Source organism: Zonotrichia albicollis, chromosome 4, assembly GCF_047830755.1.
Source record: "Zonotrichia albicollis isolate bZonAlb1 chromosome 4, bZonAlb1.hap1, whole genome shotgun sequence".
NCBI classification, from domain to species: Eukaryota; Metazoa; Chordata; class Aves; order Passeriformes; family Passerellidae; genus Zonotrichia; species Zonotrichia albicollis.
The window spans coordinates 22,641,203-22,654,367 of record NC_133822.1 but is presented as its reverse complement, the minus strand read 5'-3'; the positions used below and the strand labels follow the sequence as shown (position 1 = coordinate 22,654,367).

Genomic DNA, 13,165 nt, shown 5'->3' with positions numbered 1-13,165 from the left:
ACCACATCGTTCTTGAGAAGCAGACCACAGAATTTTTCTTGGCTGGAGTTTCCCAGACTGTCTTGAGAATTTAGTCTTGCCAGATATTGTTATCCTGATCAGTGAAACTTTTCACTGCTCTCATTTCCCTCTGCAAAGCAAGCAGGCTCTGGCCAGTGTATTTCCAATATTTCCAAAGGCTGAATGTTATGTAGGATTTTGTGCTGAAAAATCTGTGCTGGATTTAGGTGTCATATTAACACCTTCATGATTCCACAGATGCACATTTAAACCTTTGTGCTGTTCCCCAGACACCTGCAAGCACCACAGATTATATAATTTCCTTATGTTCTCCCATCAAGAGATACACTCCATATCAATTTTCTTGTCTTTTGATTACACTTTTTTAAAATTTGGATCCATCTTTTTTCCACATGGTTCTTCTTTAGCCAAATTCATCTACAGATGAGTAAAGGAAAGAAAAAAGGCTGCACAGCAGTGCTGCAATTGTTCCCCTACAAGGCCCTAGGATGATTGTACTGATGGTAGAGCACTGTCCCTCTTTGTATCAGCACTCAGTGAAAACAGATGCCCCCAAATTTCATTTTTCTCTTTCCATGGCCTTTGTTCCCCTCACAGGCCATGAAAAAAATTATTTTGTTTGCACAGAGATGACATTGTGCATCCTGACCCTAAAGCAAGTCTTCTGAACTTACAAATGTTCCTTAATATTTTCACATGTGCAGTTCCCCAGTTTCAGATGCAGTGCCAATGCCCTGGGTGTTCAGTCCCCAGGATCAAAGACTGGGACAGTCACAAGTTGTGTGACAAATGACAAAGTGTCAAAACTGTTTACACTACATCAGGATGAACTTTTAAGTTATTTAGATATGTAAACATGCAGAGAAAGACCAAAAATAATTTTTGAAAGGCCTTCTCTTGTTTAGGAACAAAACCACAAGATTTTAAAGGTCCCAGACTGCAAAAGGACTTAGAAATTTAGGTAAGTATAATCTTATGGCCTGATAATCTGCTGCTGGTCTGATGAAATTCCAGCAGAATTTCCCAACACAGAGTTGTTAAGGTACATCCTGCACAGTAGGATTAGTCAGTTTTCTTATGTAGGTGTGATTTTGCTTGGACTCACTGTACTATGCCAGGACTAGAGAAAAGTAGCAAACATTATTCCTCTACTGAATTAAAGGGGGCAAAGTGAATCAACTGAGGAAAAAAGAGATCAATTGAGGAAAAAGAGTATATGGCTGAATACTTTGGGTTACTTTATAAAATAATAACTATCTCATCAAATTTGCTTTAGGACCTGTGTGAAAATATAAGCCTTCACTTAGAAGAGACAAGTCTCCAGTTCCTAACTGCAGGATTGGGTCTTTTTATCAGATTAAAATCATGATTCCCATCCTCTGGTATCTGGCTGAGTGAGCCAGAACAAGGTTTTCCTGCCTGCCTGAGAGGAAGGGCACATGCCACCACCTGCCTGTGTCACTGCACTGCCTGGGACATGATGGGATTTTGCACTCAGACCCTCAGTAAATGCAATAAACCTGACTCCAAGTGTTGCTCCTTGACATGCACTCAGTAAATCATCAAGAAGTCCTCACCTTGAGGGTTTATTTATGACACATTAGCAAGCATATTTTTATTTGGTTTACAATTAATTATTTATTGGTTTTCTACTTAGTTCCTGAGGGGCTGAAATTTTTTATTTTATCGTGGCTTAGTGTCACTGAGCAACTGCTATTGTTGAAAACCTTATTAAAAGTATTTTCATATCTTTCTGCCTTTATTTATAACAATGCTTATTGTAGCAGTTACCTACCTACTGCTAAGGGCTGCTTTTTATTGTTGCCTTTTGAACTGTGGCCAGGTTAGTAATTCATATTTAGTGTCTATTCTCTGGTGTCCTGATCTCAGCAGGTAGGGAAAGCGAGAAACACCCACCTCAGAGAACTCAAATCCTTCATATTATTTGCAGACTAACACAGACTTGGCAATGAGCAGTTGTAGCAGCAAGGGGAAGCTGGGCTGATTTTGGGTAAGAAAGGAGCAAGGGCTTGTTATCAGTGAGCATTCACAGGGCAAGCTGCTGAGAAATGCGTGTGGGCTGGGGATATTTTGGTTCTTTGTTTTCAAGGGGAAGCAGATGTAATGTTCAAATATTAATTTCCAGCCTAATCTGTGCCTGGCAGAGAGGAGGTTCCAGGCTCCTTGCCTGCTGTATTGCCCTGCCCAGGGAAATCTTTCTGTTCCTGGGAGAAGTGGGGAGAGTCACCCTCTGTGCTTCCCTGCCAGGGTGGCACCGAGTGTGACACCTCCAGAACAAGGAATTCTTGGGACAGCAATCCTTGGAGCTGGCACATTAAATCCTGTTAACACTGCTTCCTGAGGAGCAGTGTGAGCTCAGATCTCACCTGAGTTTAGAGCAGCATTTTTGTGCTGCAAGTGGGAAGGATGCTTTGCGATCATGTGAAGTCCCAGGGGTAGGAAGGGAAAATGTGACAAAGAATAATCCTCTGCTAAGGTGCTTGCAATTTAAATACAAGGCCATTGTTTCAGGATTTAAAGGGATTAGTGCCATGCAACCTGCACACTGGGCAGGCTAACTCTGGCCTGCCTGGTCACCCTTCCCAGCCATCACCTCACTGAAAGGACCCTGTGTGGAGGGGAGGCACCACGGCTGGTTTTTGCTGACAGATCTGTGCATTGCAGTACTTGCACTATCAGGACAAATGACTTGTACCTCAAGCTATCTCAGCAGGTCCAGCACAGGCTGAACAGCATATTTCTGAGATTTTCAGTAGGCAAATGGCTCCCCAGTCTCTATCCTTGGCTGATTCTCCAGGCTTTCCAATTTGCTGCTTTTTGGAGAGCACAGCTCTTTCAGTTGTGATTCCTCCTGAGTCACAACAATCACTGCATAAACTGTGCCCTCCACACCCTCTCAACAAGATTCTCCTGCTTCAGGGCTTCTTTGAGGGCTGATCTCAGGACTGGCAGAGCAGATGTCTAGCTGGAGTTTGGTACCTGAAAACAGACCCATCCTGCAGTTATCCACACACACTGACACAGGCAATTTGCTTCTTTTAAAAGGGAACTTTTCCATAGCACCACATTTTTCTAGTTTATTCCTTTCTCATTCCTCATTAAGGCACATTCTCACTTCTCTCTTTCAGTCTTTTTTAACTTTATCAACCAAAACTGATTCAGAGTTGTGATGGTGTTCACAGGGGTGCCAGGATGAGGGAAGAGATGACGATCTGACTCCATGTTTCAGAAGGCTTGATTTATTATTTTATTATATATATTACATTAAAACTATACTAAAGGATAAAAGAAAGGATTTAATCAGAAGGCTAGCTAAGAATAGAAACAGGAAAGAATGATAACAAAGGCTCTGTCTCGGACTCTCTGTCCAAGCCAGCTGTGCTGTGATTGGCCATTAATTAGAAACAACCAACCTGGGCCAATCACAGATGCACCTGTTGCATTCCACAGCAGCAGATAACCATTGTTTACATTTTGTTCCTGAGGCCTGTCAGCTTCTCATGAGGAAAACTCCTAAGGAAAGGATTTTTCATAAAAGATGTTTGCAACACAGAGTATTAAAAATTGTCACACTCAGGTTATTCCTTGTCTATCATGTTAAAAGTAGATATATTTCCTTTAATAACTAAAACACATCACTCTGTTGACTACCACTATTATCCTGTTTATTGGATGGCTATGCTTAAGGAAGAGTTCCTATCACTCATGGTATCTTAGAAACTATTCTTATATAAAACATCAAGTACCATTTCCATATGAAGCTCGGACGTATTCTTTTCTGGATGTGAAAAGAAGAATATTTTTCTCTTCCAGCATTTTTTATCCAGACACTGGGCTTTTAGGGTTTGTTTACTCTGTAACAGGTGGAGTCAGTGTTCTCTAGTTACCTTCCTGTGGAATTACTTAGTTTGAGTTGGGATGATCACCAAGGAACATGCAGCAAGTGAAATAACAGTGCCTCAATTAAGAGAGTGCCTAGGTTCACTGCTTTATGAGGTTTGTAACTTAATTACCAGCATGTAGATCAGCAACGCTGCAATGTTCTAGGTGAACCTGCTTTAAACAAGAGGGCTGGGCTAGATGATCTCTAGATGTCTCTTCAACACCAACCATTAATGATTCTGATACAGCAGTATAGCAATCTATGTAACAATTAATTTAGTGAATTTTTTCTATACATATAGATACATTTATATTTACATTTAAAATAAATTACTAAATACTTCAGCTCTTTCATGCAAAGAATGGCAGCTCTTTCATGCGAAGAATAGAGAAGTTATATTTGGTTTCACATAAAAGATTCACATTCAACTTCCCAGTATAGAAGTCCAAAGGTAATTGGAGAGTAGCACTGTGGGTATGTTTGGATAATTACTTGAAATCAAGGACATGTAAAGAACACATTTATTTCCAGATTTATACCACTTTTATTTTCAGAGCTGTTTGAAAAGGACAAGTACAACAATAAACATTCTGATAGCCACTCCAAGCTCACAAGAGGTGCCCAATATTATTATTGCAACGGGTCTTAAAAGCACATAGCAGATATTAATATCGTCTCTCATTTCATTGCTGCATTTACTGAAGGAAGAGTTTTATGAGAATTTGGTATTGTTGTCACTGACCTTTCCTGCTGAAAGCATTTATCACCATATTCACCATCAGTCTTTTTTTCAACAGCATCTGTTTAAGGAAAAATGAATCTTTTATTTATTCTCTTTATAGCTTAATTCCCCCCCCCATTATTATTTTTGTTTAATAAAAGGCTTTTTAAAATGATCAGGAACCATGCCTGTGAAATGCACCATCTGGGAGCAGAAACAGACCAGAATGCAGATGAGTCTTAAAAGAGAAGTAAGTTTTACAGAACAGGGCAGCCAAAAAGAAAAAAGGAATTTTTTTATTTTTATTTTTTTTTCATTCTACCCCATCAAATATGGTTTCCACTAAATGACAGAGAGCAGGGAGAACTAGAGAAGGCACTGCACTAGTGAAAGACAAATAGCTTTTTATACAGTGTAATTTATGCTTGGGGTTACAATGCAGGAAATACTTAAGTCTGCTGTGATTCAAGGTTCATATGAAATCAAGCAAGCCCTCTGATTTAAAAGGAAATAAAACACTTCAATCTTAGGTTATCAACTGTGGCAGTGATGGGATTGTTCTCTCCTTGTTTCTGCATTCATGATGTTTCTTTTACAATCTTTCTATAAAGAGATGTTCAGCTATCAACATGAGAGTTCCAATAATCTTGGAACACAGAAGAATTATAGGGAAAAAACGGCCTCACATGAAACAGGCTATTACATCCCATATTTCCATCCAATTCTTCAGTATCTGAGACACCTCTTAAGAAGGTCCACACATTTAATGCATTATCATAACCTAGTTCTATTGCAGTCTGAGAGCTCTGAAAATGCTCTTCACCCCCGAGTTCAGCAATTATTGATATTGCTATAAAAGCAATATAACACCCAAGGCCATTTAGTGCTATGAAACAACACATCTGCTGAGTGGCTGGGAAGGACAGTGCAGACTTGCTGTCATGGAATAGTTCCACTCAGTGCAGTCAGCCTAGCAATGACTGTCATCAAAAGCAACTGATTTACCCTGCTGAAAATTATTAAAGTATTTCATCCTTGCTTTTCATCTTATGAATGCTGTCATGCACTGTCATGAGAAAAATGCCTTTAAATAGCTTTAATAGCCAATGGCATTTCCTGTGTTAGGGCTATTTCCAGAATCCATGCTTCCCATATTTCACAAGGATCCTTCTCAGAAACATAGATGGGATTCATCAGCTATTTGAGGTGTATAATGATAAAAGACCATTTCCCACGCAGGGAATACTGATCCAAGAAATGTCTTTGTTCTTCTTTGTGCTTATGCAATTCCTCTGTCATACTACAGCGTATTTGTACAATCAAAAGCTTTACCAAGTACATCAACAACTAAAAAAGTAAAAAAAAAGAAAAATGGGCATGTAACCTGACAGTTTAGACACTCTAAGCTCCATCTGTTCACACCATTTTATGAGGTCACAGAATCATAGAAAAATTCAGTCCAAAAGGGAATCACATAGTCTACTCTCTTCCTCAAACCATGGATACTTTCAAAATTAAGTCCAAGGAATGCAGGAAGCATTAAACATCTCAGGTGTAACTGCTGGAGCTGGAACCCAGAAACATCTGCTCCTGCAGGTCTCATAAAAAGGAAAACCAAAAAGCATGTTGGGGTGAAAGTGAAGTTACCTGGTGGTTTGACCAGCCATTGGGTGTGCCATTTATTCAAACCAGGATTCTCCACTGGGATGCCAGTCAAGTGTTCCATGTGGGCCTCTGGATCCTGGCACAAACTCCCTTGCTGTTAAACCAGGGTCCCTAGATGTCAAAATTTCTCTTCACCCATTCTCTGGCCGACAAGTGATGTTCCCTATACTGGGAGCTGTGTCAGACTGCCAGTGCTCACCCAGAAGAATGAACTAACAGTGGAAAGATGTACATGAGGCTGGGTCTTCAGCCCAGCATGGCAAAAGATTCTCTCACCAATATAACGTCCCTTTTTCCTAGCTCAGAAGTGAGCCATACACAGATGGGTTTACTGCTCCTTGCAAAAGTTTTTGGAGCCTTGAAGGCAGTAATAACACAGCTTCACCACAATTCCTATATAGATATGAAGCATCTTGAGGCATAAAGAACTAAATTACCAGTCTTACTTTGCCAGAAATACACGATCAATTATCTGTCTGCTTCAATGGTGTTTGTAATTTCAAAGCTGTAAGTAAAAAGAAAATGCAGGCGCTTTGTGTGTATACTGCTTAATTACAAAATGAGTTAATGAACCTGAGAGTCTTAAAACATAAGACATTTACAAATGAACACAGAAAGCAGAAAGGCACCAAGTGCAATTCTTGCTGCCATTTCTCTGCTGAACCATTTCTAAGCTTAACTTGCCTGTGTTTGAGTCAGCAATCAAAGCAAACATTAAAACACCTGAGAGCTAAACTATGTAATAAATCAACACAAACTCAACCCTTTGCTTGCCTACAGAAGCTTGTCTTTCAGACCAACCCATAACAGTTTCTTCCTGGAACAGTCCTAGAAGTCTTCATTTAGACTTTTTTTTTTTTACTAGAAACCCTTGGCAACCCTGTGTTAAAGATAATGGGCAAAAAGTAATGGGCAAAATCATTTTGTTCTTTCCTGTGTGGCTTCAGACTGAACTATTGATGTCTTGATAATGAGACACTGTTTTATGAGATATATCAATCTCAGCTGCACCTTCTGAAAGTGCAGCCACTGTGGCTGAAGTGGCTTTATGTTTTTATGTCTGCTTTGCACAGACATAAACACAAAGCTGGTAAACACAAAGCTGGTGTGAGGTATTATACAAATGTAGTGGCAGAGCCAAAGGCACAGAGTATGAATTCCTGTGAACTCAGCAGGGTTTGTGGTACTGAGTACATTCTTTCACCACACTGCTGTGAAGGGTACCTTACCTGTGTCCATTGGCTCACATAACTGTGCTCTGAGTCTTGAACGTCTCTTTACCTTTTCATTTCTAACACCCATAGGGCTATGAAGGTTCCATTTATGCTGAGATTTTCCTCATTTCCAGAAAGGTTGAAAAACTTTTTATGGTGACACATATTTGCCATGTATGACTTTAGGTATGTGTGGTGGTGTTCACAGGGGTCCCAGGATGAGGGAAGAGACGAGGATCTGACTCCATGTTTCAGAAGGCTAATTTAATATTTTATGATATATATTATATTAAAACTATACTAAAAGAATATTAGAAAGGATTTCATCAGAAGGCTAGCAAGGAATAGAAAAAAAATGGGAAGAATAAAAAAATCTTGTGTCTGACTGAGAGTCCGAGACAGCTGGACTGTGATTGGCCATTAATTAGAAACAACCACATGAGACCAATCACATATGCACCTGTTGCATTCCACAGCAGCAGATAACCATTGTTTACATTTTGTTCCTGAGGCCTGTCAGCTTCTCAGGAGAAAAAGTCCTAGCAAAGGGATTTTTCAAAAAATATCATGGCTACAGGTATGATCAGAGATTTTGAGGTAGCTGGTATGTTCCTGTTATCTTCAGAATCATAGAACAAGGAATGGTTTGATTTGGAAGGGACCTTAATTATCATCCAGTGCCCTCCAGGGGAATGGACACCTCAGGCTTCTCAAAGCCCCATCCATTCTGGCCTTCAGCACTTCCAGGGATGGGGCATCCACAGCTGCTCCACAGGGCAACCTGTTCCACTGTCTCTCACCATTCTCACAATGAAGAAATGCTTTAACGCTGTTTCATTTTTTCAGGAACTTCAGGTCACCTGGAAGATGTGTAGAGCAGCTGTAACAATGAGGAAAATGAATTTTGGAACAAATTTAGAAAAGTCTTGTCAAATTCACCATAAATTTGCATCATTTACCAAGATGGGACAGCTTCCCAAATGTGTAAGTCGACCACATCATTAGAGGCTCACTGGAGCAAACATAGAATTGGTTGGACCCAAATTTCTGACTGATGCTTTGCCATAGATCACCTTGTAGGACTTTCAAAGTTCCTTTTGATATTTGACAGGATGGTTAAATTCCAAGGATGGTTAAATTTCAAGCACGAAGATGGCCCTACCTAAAAGCGCCTTCTCCTGCCACCCAGCAGATTGTTGGGATTTGTGGAGAGGTGCCAGGAGCAGTGGGGAATACAGAAGGGATGTTGTGTGGCTGTTCCAGCAGTGCTCACACAATGGTATTTTTTACACCTAACATCTGGTTGCATGGCAGTGTGGAGGGTGTTCTAAAATATGGAATGTTCCAGCAATAAGTATGTGCAAAGCACCATGAGCCAGCTGGAAATGCAATATTAGTTAATTCAGAATGGAAGCACTTTAGTATTATTTAAAGTTCAGTCTTTGTAATTATTTTTTTAGCTATTTTTTGATTATTATTATTATTTCCTTTTATTTCAGAACAGATTTAGGCTTCAAAAGCCTTAACAAATTGCATCTATATCCAAATCTACATTTTTCTTTCTGTATTCATCCAGCCACAAGGAATGTAATTTCTTGTTTCCTTTAAATGTTTATAAAATAAATTGTACAAATCTGCAAATTCAGCAGAATAGAGTTCTTGTGGTTAAAGTATACAGCATATGGATCATGTTTCATGATAGAGTAAATGCTTGCTACTAAGTAATTTCACATTTTAATTATGGTATATTTTAGAAATACTTTTTAAAAAGCTTTATTGTATTTTGGAAAAGTAGATTTTTGGTGGTGCTCAAAATAATGATTCAAATAGCATTTCTAACTTTTTTTCCTTACGGATTCAAACTCAAGCCTTTAATCTTACCTAAAACGGGAAGAGAAACAGGAGAAACACAACTTGCGTCTCCTATTTCAAGAAGAAGTAAGAAAAATCTTGGTCCAAAAACTGAAAAAAAGTTTAAGGAAATCTGAAAGTCTGGAGCTATCAGAAAGTGGAAAATGCAGCTTTCAAATTAAATGAGAACCTCTGAATTTGAAGTCCAGTTTATTTCTTGAATTTCATCAGGACTGGGGCCCAGTCCCATGCACTGTGTCCCTCCTTCACCCTCTTTTAGCAGCAGCCACCCATCCTAGTGAGGCTCACAACAGATCCAATCCCAGCACAGTTCCTGCTCACTTGAGCTGCAGTATTTTCTTCCCACCTCACAATTTGAGATTTGTTTTCACACTGCACATTGTCTTATTTCTCAACCTTTTCCAATGGTTCTGCAAATACTGATTTGTACTTCAGAGATATTTTCTTTCTTTTGTCTATACGTAGCCATCACATAGTTACAGATACTGTTAGAAGGGTTTTTACCCTGTCGGCAGAATTTCAGGCTGGCAATCAGTCATATATTGAAATCTCCCTTTCACGAAAAAAGGAATTTCATGCAATTGTGGGACAAGAGATCTTAAATACAAAAACAGCTCCAGGCCCAGGCAAGTGGTCGTAAAAGCTGTAAAGAATATGACATGAATTTTCTCCAATTAAAACCAAATGCAACAAGCATGCAACAAACAACAACATAACTTCCTAGCTAGCACAGACACCAAATATGGTGTTATTTTCTCACCACAAACAGTTTTTGAAAAAAATTAAAAGTCTATGTTATGCTTCCTTGTAAAGAACAAACAGTTCATTTAAATGGGATTCATAACTTTCGTGCCAAGTTTGAGAACCTGGAAAATGAATCTCTGTGGGGGTGGAAGAAGTGTGCATTTTTCCTTGACTAAACACAGCTTTCCTCATTTTAAAAAAGGCCCCTCCAAACCACAGTGGAACTTCTTCCTGCAGTGACCTGCCATGGTGAGAGCAGGAGCACGTTCTGTGAGAGTCCTTTCCAGGTGTCAGTGAGGCTGCAGAGCACCTGTGCACAGAGATGTGAGAGACAACTGCTCACTTGGAACATTTAAAAAGGTTTATTAAAGCTTAACAAAAGTACAACAAAAGGACTACATGAGGAAAAAACTGCAGTGTTGACAACTGCCCTGTGTGCATACCACGTGGCCGGTTCGTCTTAGATGGATGCTCAGTCTTTGATACCCCTGGGGTGTAAAATAGATATCAGCCAACAAGGGCCCATCCCAAAGTCTGTCACTCAGCTCTTCTTTGCCATTTATCAGTGGAGATGCTTTCTTGCCACTGGATTGGAGGTCAGGTGTTGCCATGCTGCCCCCCTGAGCACCCCCAAGCTTTTCCATTCCCCACTGCCCCACGCCAGGGACACCTGTGCAGCTTCTTTGTACCTGTCCTGGACAGCCCAGGCTGTCTGATGGCAACAATACAGGGGGAAAGGGAACTGTGGGGAGAGCAGAGGGCATCTAAACCACAATAACATAACTGTACAGCACTACAACTTTTCTTAATATTCACACAATAGTGATCTTTTAATTGTGAGAGCTGATCATCTCATTATCCATCTATAACACACAGCTTCTCTTCCTCTGCCCAGCCTGTTCCTGCCACTGCAGGAGGCTTCTATTTCTCCTCCCACCTTGTATATCCCAGTGGCACCAGCTGGGACATGGAGTGCCATGACCCAGCAGGCACTGAGCAGCTTGCTTTGGCTCCAGGGTGTGCAATTCCAGGTTAGTGTGCTCCAGGAGTCAGCTGCCCGTGGTCCCAGCCCCAGGTCTCTGTTACAGAGCTTTCCCACCTGAATTCAGGAAAATTATTCTGCCCTTTGTGGGGCTGGGAGTGGCACCGGAGCTGTTGGGAAAGGGCCTGAGGGCTGGAGATGTCCTTCTGCACTCATACATGTTGATCTCTCCCCTCAGAGCCAGGAGACAGGATGCGAGCAGAATCCCAAGCAGATCCAAGGGAGCAACAGCCAGGTGAGGAAATCTGCTAATCCAGGTCAGAAGCTGCTCCACATCGGATCTTGCTTTAACTGTGCAGACAAGATTCAGGCTGACACAGCCACCAGCTATATAAAAACTCATTTTTCCTTTCCCTGCCACAGTGGTGACAACTAATTTTAAAAGTATGTGCTCTTTATGAGCCTGACTAATAGCCTTTGGGGCGTCCTTCTAATTACTTCAATAGCCTTGGGTGGGGTCCTGAACGTTTTTGTTGCCTTTTGTGCCAACGGGGTCAGCTGCTTCTCCTCTGGTGGTGTCCACATGGGACAGAGAGACAACGTGGGGAAGGTTTTGGCACAAAGGTCTTCTCTGCTCTCCTGCAATTCAGTAATTCCTCACAGGCCAATTAACAAGCCACAGGGAACCAGAGAGAGATGGCATTGGTTATAATTAGGAGTAAACTAAGAAGAGCATTTGGGCAAAGAGGGAGGCAGAGTAAACCACCACAGGTAAACTGCAAAGCCACAAATTTGGCGTGCAGTGCTTGGCTCCCAGCCCGCCTCTGCTCCTGCCATTCCTTCAGCCCCAGGGCTGGATGCCAGGAAAAAGCAAGATACTGCTGGAGGAGACTGTGGGACAGGGGGGCAGGCAGAGGTATGGACAGCTGCGGGAGAGAATGTGAATCCTCCCTAATTTGCAGCTGTGGGTTATAGTGGGAGACACTCTGCTCCACCATTGAGAAAACCGCCAATCACTTGTTTATAATATTTTAAAAGTTTAATAGTAATAAAATTGTTATAAAAATAGAAATACAATCAGAGTAATAACAATTTGGACAGTTTGTATGAGGACAATATGAGACAATAAGAACAAAGAGTTACAGATGGTCTGGGTACCTTTTTCTGGGCAAGATAAGCCTGAAAAAGGACACATGTTAACAAAGGATTAACCCTTAAAAACAACAGCCTGTTGCATATTCATAAATCTCATACATGAAGCATAAATTCTGTTCAAACACAGGATTCTGTCTGGTCAGTGTCAACTTCTTCCTCTGAATCCTAACAGCGCCTTCAAGCCTGAGCAAGGTGGGAAGAAGTTTGTTTCTTCTGATAATGGAGCAATAAATTCTTTTTCTCTGAAAGATTCGGGTGTCCTGTGGCTGCTATCTCACTGCGAGTCCTTTCTTAAAAAAAAGTATCCTACATAGCATAGTTTCTATTTTAACATTTTATTATAACCTAAAACTATATTTAACATGCTACTTAAGAGTATTAATACAGCATAACTTTCTAACACAACACATATAATATTCATTTTAATATTTGCAAAAAACCAATCATAAAATACACGTTTTTCACAATGTCCTTTCTCCTTTCTGCCTGGCAAACACCAAACACAAAGTTCTGCCCCATTCAGCTACCCATGAAGACCTAGCAGCTCTGTTGCAAATAATATTTTGGGATTAAAATAGGGCTCCTGAAATAAGTTTGGGCCTCTTGCCCAAGAGGGTGTTTCAGGACCAAGCCCTGGTTTATTAGGAAAAATTAGAATAACGTCAGCACTATTATCTCCCTGGGACACATGCTTGAAACCAGTTATCTGCTCAGTGTCTTTCTGCTCTCCAGCTAAAGACAGCAGGCCATGCACATCCCCAGAGGGAGGGGGTGGAGGGAATAAAAGAGGTTATTGTCACAGAGGCAGTAACCTGTAAAATCTGCAAAGCTGCCTTCATTTTTTCCCTTTGCTGTCCAATGTTTCAGCAACTTAGCTCAGCTGTTGG

General features: G+C 40.7%; 1 long non-coding RNA gene across 3 annotated transcripts in view; it reads left to right on the top strand.

Annotated features, from left to right (window-relative positions):
• Nucleotides 1–9,148, top strand: part of LOC113458702 (uncharacterized) — a 41,695-nt gene extending 32,547 nt beyond the window's left edge. For all 3 annotated transcript variants that reach the window (XR_003379207.2, XR_003379206.2, XR_003379209.2), the window contains one exon: nt 8,372–9,148. This is a non-coding gene — a long non-coding RNA (uncharacterized LOC113458702). The remainder of the gene's footprint in view (nt 1–8,371) is intronic.
• Nucleotides 9,149–13,165: the final 4,017 nt, after the last annotated feature.